This window comes from Cajanus cajan, chromosome 3, assembly GCF_000230855.2.
Source record: "Cajanus cajan strain Asha chromosome 3, NIPB_CcT2T_4, whole genome shotgun sequence".
NCBI lineage: Eukaryota > Viridiplantae > Streptophyta > Magnoliopsida > Fabales > Fabaceae > Cajanus > Cajanus cajan.
This window is the reverse complement of record NC_138519.1, coordinates 76,530,199-76,537,771: the sequence shown is the minus strand read 5'-3', so window position 1 is coordinate 76,537,771 and position 7,573 is coordinate 76,530,199. Positions and strand designations below refer to the sequence as shown.

The 7,573-nt window shown below is 29.3% G+C and overlaps 1 long non-coding RNA gene across 1 annotated transcript; it reads left to right on the top strand.

Moving 5' to 3' along the window:
- Positions 1-3,705: 3,705 nt before the first annotated feature.
- Positions 3,706-6,989, top strand: LOC109816713 (uncharacterized). The gene is made up of 3 exons (XR_003805818.2): positions 3,706-4,669; positions 4,798-4,881; positions 4,976-6,989. It is a non-coding gene; the product is annotated as an uncharacterized LOC109816713 (long non-coding RNA).
- The last annotated feature ends 584 nt before the right edge of the window (positions 6,990-7,573 follow it).

Here is a 7,573-nt window from a genome sequence, read left to right as displayed (position 1 = left end):
ATATCAAATAGTTTTTAAATTTATAGACTTATATAACATTATTAATAATATAATTAAATAAATAAACTTGTAATAAAATACATTAAATTATCAATATTTTTTACATTTCCACTATAATTAAAAAATTTACATTCTTTGTTTGTATGAAATTAAGATATTGAAAATAAACCTCTAGTAGTTGTATCTTTGCATGTTTTTTTCCTTCATTTTCATGGTTGATTATTTAGAAAATTTTAAATATGATATAGAAAATATTAAAAAAAAATTTAATAGGATTATCTTCTTCATTACATTACAACTTAGCATGAGTATACGTTAGTGTATAACATAAGTCCCTCAAGTAGTTTGTTTTTTATTTTAAACTTTAAATTTTAATAATAATGTAAACTACTTTTTTATCATACAAGTAAAAAATGATTTATCATGAAAATTGCACATGTATTTAAAAGTATAATTATTGACTTATTTAAAATTATATTTATTGACCTATTTAACATTGTTAATGCAAAATAAATTTTTAAATAGGCTAATTGTAAAAGTAGGTTTTTAAGTAGGTTAATGGGTCAAGTCAAACTTCTAAAAAAGGCAAATCAGACCTATAAAAAAGCTTAAGATAATAGATCAAGTTTAGACTTTAATTTGAGTTAATCACCTATACACTACACTGACAGTCAATCAGAGCCGTTAATAGTGCTTTTTTATTTTAATTTAATTAATTGAGTAGATGAAAAGGTACTATTAACGGTTCTGATTGACTGTCAGTGTAAAAAAACTTTACACTGGCAATGTATAGGTGATTAACTCCTTTAATTTTATAAAACAGGTTTGACTTATATATTTAAAAGATGGTATGACCTAGCCTATTCTCACCCCTAATCTTTCTCCAAGTTTAGACATAATGTTGTATGATATCTTATAGATATATTATAGTGATTGTGTGAATATATTGTTATTGATTAGTGGAGATATTGCTCTTCTTGATAAGTGAAAATATCCTATTAGGTGAATATAATATGTTTGATTATGATATTTTAAAAAATATTCATGCCAAGATATCCAATTAATTATTAGGGGTTAATCATATGTAGAGTTTCACTTTATGATGATGGACTGGAGGTCTAGTGTGGGCGAGTAGGAGATGTTTAGCTCGATCTAGTTGAGTTGGGCGATACATAAGTCCCTTGAGCTCCAAACTTTTTAGAAGGAAAGAGTTACGAGTTGTGCTTAAATTGCTAAATTCTTGGTTCAAGAGTTTTAGGGTTGCGCTTGAAATTGGAGTTAATAGTTGATTGTTAAGTCATAAGAGTTCGTTTGTTCAAAAATCGTATATAAATTCATTAGTTCTTGTTTATGTGTTAAGGGGTACAAGAGTTTATTTGTTCAAAAATAGTGCACGAATCAAGAAATTTGTGTTTAAAAAACATTAAATAAAAGGATATTATGCACACAAAAAACTAAAGACTTTATACATAAAAAAATTAAAGATAAAACAATTATATATTGTGATGATTAAAACTAATTCTTTAATCTATTCTTAAGTAAGGTGAGTCATGATTTTCAATTCATAATCACTTGATAAATTAGTCCCCGATTAAATCCCGTTTTTCACAAACTAATGATGAAATTGGTCAAAACAATTTAAACTAATCTATTTTGTCATCTTATTAAAAAAATGTTCATATATAATTGTCTTCTTATGTTGTTTTTAACACAAATAGATCGATATAATTAGATTAGAATATAATATATTTAACATTTTTGTTCCCATTTTCTTTTTTATTTAATTTAATGTAGTATTTGTGTTTATTTTTGTTTATTGGTTTTTCTTTCAAATATTTTAATTTTACAATAGTTATAACTGTGTGCCTTACTTTAGTAATTGTAACTTTATAAGCATAAAAGTCCTGTGACCAGTATTATTTATGGTTATTAACGTGACAAGGGATGCTGTAGTATTATTTTGTCGTGGGAACATGGTCGGTGATGACTGAAGATGACAGAATAGGATGTTATAGACATTGAGTAATATTTGTTTTCACAATATATTGATTTAATTTTATTACGCGTGTAAATATCCAGTGTCTAGTTTATAACTAATCACGAAAACCGGAGATAAATACTATAGACATCATATTATTATGGGACTTTAGGTATGTCCATCGCTTTAGAACATGCCATATGAAAATAAAAGGATGCAATTAATATTATATATTAATTGCGAAAATGAGTGTTTTAAATTAAGATCCCCTCTTGTCGTGTAAAATAAAAATCCCGTCTTGTTTTTTTTTTATTTTAATCTTTTATGAAAAGATCCCCTCTTGTTATGATTGGAAAAGCATAAACTAAAACAAATCTTGGCGCCTCTTCTTATCCAAGAGATAATAAAAGTCAAAAGTAATTTATTTATATACCTAAGTTTTCAATAAAATAATTATTAGTATGATCCAATTTAATCACGTACGTGAAAGATTTTCTGGATTTTTTTTCTTCCAATTTTAAAAAAATCTAATATTTTTAAAATCTTGTATTCACATGTACAATATGTATATATGCAGGATTTCTTTCTTTCTTTTTTTGCTGTGCTTGGCAAAGACATATTTTTAGATATGAAAATTATTTAAGGGAATAATATTTTCTAATTGAATGTTCTTCTATAGAGATAGATTTTCTGATTACATATTTCAAAAAAAATAAAATTATTTGTGAACCACAGTGCTGTATTATATATGTTCAAAACCAGCGAAGAAAAGGGCGCTTTGTAACTCTAGCTATATGCTTATTTAGAACTTAAAAAAAATAACATATTAATATTTGAATAAACAAATAATAAAAATTAGATGATAGTGGATGATTTATATTTAGGAATTGAATAGTTTGAGATAATTATTTAAAGTAGATATATATTGTAGTAGCTATCTTTTGTCAAATCTTAATATTTTTTACAATAATCTATTTTTAAAACTCTTCAAAAATAAACATATAGAGGCATGTACCTCTTTCCGGTAAGTATTAGTAAGATTTTATGATTTAAAAAATGTGGAGACGAAAATAAAGTTATACAAAGCTCTTACCTCCCTTATATACTTTGTAGATTATAGATATATTAATGCAGTATTTTGTATAAAATGTATAATGTAAATTAGAGAGTATCACAGAAATTAAGCCTCCAACTTGAAGTAAACTGGTCACACACGCATGGACTGGACTCTGGATATGACTAATGCACATTGTTAGAGATAGCCTAACCCAATTGGTTTCAAAAAGTGAGAAGTATTACTAAAAAAACAGAAGACCCAGCAAAGTGAAAATGAATATAATTTGTTGAGGAGGGCGTGGGAAAAGAGATAGAGTGAATTATATGATGTGAAAACATAGAGAGTGATTAAGAAATAAAAGGCATTGTTTATGTAGGGTATAGCAGATTTGTGATAATGAAACATAAGAAGAGTCCAAAAGGGGGATCAATGAAAAGAAGGAAACCCTAGGGAAGAAGAAAAGGGCACACTTTGGCTGGGCTAAGGGTTACAGGGCCTGTCAATTCCGGCCCCCACTTTGAAAACGCTTGTAGAGGACGCAAACACTTGCTCCAATCCCAAACGCCACCTCGTTCCTCTGCTGGGTAAGTTTCCATTTCCCAATTCTCACTCACCCTACCTATTATTCCTCTTCCATCTCTGGAACAAGGACTCGGTCAGAGAGGTTTAAGTTTTTGGTAAATTTGGTGCCTAAGATTACGATGTATAACTGTTCTACGTGTTACATCCTCTCTCTCTCTCTCTCACTGACACATCTTAAGCACCAACCAATTCCTCTCTCATTTATTACTTATAAACACACTCTCTGTCTCTCTCTCTCCCTTCCCTACTTCACCACTCTCTCTATATATACACCACTAAACACTTTCTTCCTTCTCAGTTATCTACTCTCTCTTCAACCTAGCTTTCTTCCGGTTCTGATTTGAGAGTTTCTTGCTTTGTCTCTTCATTTTTTCTCTCTCCTTGCTTAATTTCTTCTTAACCCTTCAACAGTTTCTGTTTGCTTTCTATGCGTTAATATCTATAGGTGGTGGTACTTTGATTGCTTTTCTTTTGTATAGAGACATATCAGTGAATAATACTACCAAGTGGGTCTTGTGTCTGTTTTCATGGCCTACATATACACATGGGATTGAGGAGCCTTTTATGCCTTACATTACTACTGTCCCTCTTTTCTTGCCTTTACTTTTATGCCTTGTATGTTGGATTAGATTACATTTAGGGTTAGGGTTAGGGCTGTTCTATTCTTCTTCTTCAACTCTCCTCCTTTTCTACTTCCTGATATGATATCCTTCATTTTCGGCTCCTCCTTTTGTTTTTTTGAAGCTTTTCTTTTGCATGGACTAGTGATCTTGGTGGTGGTCACGCAGAGAGAGAATCTTATAAAGTCCTAATTAGACTAAAGAAAACCAGTCACTGTTTGCCGGTGGAGCATCATCAAGATTCACAAGCTTTAGGTGGCATTAATTTGTTTGAGGTGGTCCCTTATTGCTCCAAACCAATTACCCCTTTGCTATGAGAATCTTGATGATGCTGCAGCAGCAATTAATGACTAATATATATACTGCCAGCTTTGCCTTGAGGATCTGATCACACTACTACACAACTATGCTACAAGGCTTGGAGCAAAAGAGGTTAACTCAATAATATTAAGTTAATATGTTTTCTAAATATATAAGAGAATAATTACCCTAGATCATAACTTTTGGATATTTACCTTTATTAATAAATAAATTTCATCATGGATGGTTGAATATTGCAGGTCCCTTTGGAAAATTTCAATCAAGTGCAGCTGAACGACGCTTTGAATGAGACATGAAGGATAATGATGCTATTGGCCTGTCTGGTAATGCAGTGTAATCCTTTCTTGTGCCATTTTGAGGTTTAATATTCAGTAACGATGGAGTTGAGTGCTCTTACTACCTTTATGGAATTTGTAGTACTGCAGAACCCCTTCACACCTGCAAAGCTCAGTAGGTATGTCTGTACGTTGATGGAACATTGTGTACTACCATGGATCATTCAATGCTTTTACTTCATGGACACTTGGGTAACACTGTTTATCTTTTCTACTCTTCTGTTACACATATATAAAGCATTTTGATTAATCTCTAATGTTCATTTTAATCATGTTTAATTAATGCATAAATTAATTTCAGTGCTCTTGTTGATATTGTCAAGGGAAAATGTAGAATGTATATGACTATCTTTTGATTAACCGGATGGTGCTGCTTTTGCTTTCTTCGTAAAGTAGCATATATCAGTTCTGCTTTTGGATTTGACTCTTTTTCTTATTGATGACTAAATGCTTCAGGATTTTCTTGTTTTCTAGAACAGAATCGTATGTAAATAAATATATATGTTTGCAAAAAGTTTAACACATGTATTATTGGGGTATAAAACATAGGATTGAGTTTGAGCTCTCTGGTTTGGGTCATTGTCTGGTACTATGACTTCACATGGCTGGTCAAACTAGTTTGTTGTTGCGTTGAACAATCTAATTCTACCTATTTAATTTATCTTTGGACTTAAGGTTAGCGATACATTGATTTGCAACATTAGCTTAAATTCAAGTTTTGAAAACTGAAAGCTCTTTAATTTCTACTCACTTTCTCTTGTGGTATGGCTCTATTTACAAGCAGTCTTAAGGTATGTTAGAATTCTGAGATATATCTTTCATAATTAACATGTCTGTGACCTATGTTATTATGAAAAATTAAGATTATTGCAATGAATTGAAGTTCCCTCTAAAATGCAGAAATAATATTAAACCAATAGTAATGAAACACATTACAATAATTGTTACTTGTGTTTATGTAAGCTATTTGTAAGCAATGAACAAATTAAGGCTTAAATCTACCTATCAACTTGAACGATGGTTTAGTTATGTTTCTTCTTGACTTTGGACTTTAACATCTTCCATACAACTATATTTCAATTTCTTTATATTTGTGAAGAACTAATGATTTATAAGTTGCAGAGTTTCAGTATTTTTTTATATGTTCATCTAATGACAGTTACTAAGAGTAGTTCAATTGATGTTCATGCATTAATTTTAATTTCAATTAAAAGATAGAGCACAATATATTGTAAATTACCTTTCTCTGGGATTATGTTTATAGTCTTTCACTAAAGACGTGTACACACTTCCATTATGTGTACGGTCCCCTTAATCGAATGAATGATGTTGGAGTTGTACCATGCATATGATGCTAAAAATGTGTTTTAGATTTCTTTTGCTCTTCACTAATCATATATTTTTTAAGAGCACCATTCAATACTTTTGCCCAACAGGAAAAAAAATTATCAGGAAAATTTCTTTGGAAACAATAATTCATCAGCAACATCGAAAATAAATAAGCAGATCTCACTTGTCGTTTAACATCATATTTTGTGAGTCTCTAGTACGTTGTTGTTCCGAATTGTATCATCAATCATATCTAGAATGGAACATATGCAAAACCAGATCCTATGTCAGTGGTAGAACATATTCGGAAAAAGGAAAATTAAAAAGCTGAAAGAAAGCAAATTCAAACAACCTCTTTAAAACTTATATATGCGAAATTAGGATTTAGAGGATCCGTTTTCAAAATATCTTACAAATGATGACAGACTATCGAATCAATAAACTATGGAATACAACATTTACTTTCATTTGAAGATAGAGATTTGATACAACATTGATGTATCTATCGATCTTCATTCGAGCGAAACTGTCTTAAGAAATAATTATTATACATATATACTTTTTTTTTTGTTTCGTCAATCACTTGCTTTACACTTGCATTGCAATTATTGTGAATCTAAATGCTTCATCGATTACAGCTAACATGTTACTGAGATCAACCGAATTCAGAATTGAAACGCAGAAAGAGATAGCACAATTTCTACCGAGATTAATTGTACCATGTAAATGGATAAATCTATATATTAATTATGGTACGATATGATTTACATTTTTCGTTCTTTTATATATAATTTATAACTTCTGCTAAGTTTTTGGCGATTTATTTTGTTGATAAGTCGGTCAATTATCAAGTACTGAATTTTACAATCCTTACTTTTTGTTATCAATCTCGCTTTTTGGTTATTAAAGTCAACTTAAGTATTTTTTTAAAATAAAACCTTCTCATTTATTTTATTTAAAGGCTCGTTTATTTTAAAGTTATGTAAAATTCATTTTAATAAAAATAATTATAAACTAGTGATGAGTTAAACGCACGTATTTTAAATATAAAAGTATTTATATTATCAATTAATTAACCACAAATTATTTTAGTATGATTTATAAGATAATTATTGTATAAAAATATAACAATTTTATACAATTTATAATTGAACGATAGAACAAAAAATATTTGTATTATCAATATGTATAGTATTATTATTTTTTTGGTTGTCCAAGGCATCTTCCAGCAGAAACTAAATCATTTACAACATTGATATCTTTAAATATAAATAGATATGGATATGAGAATTAAACTCCTAATCGTGTGCTTAAATAATACATATATTATTTATTCATTATTAACTGTAAT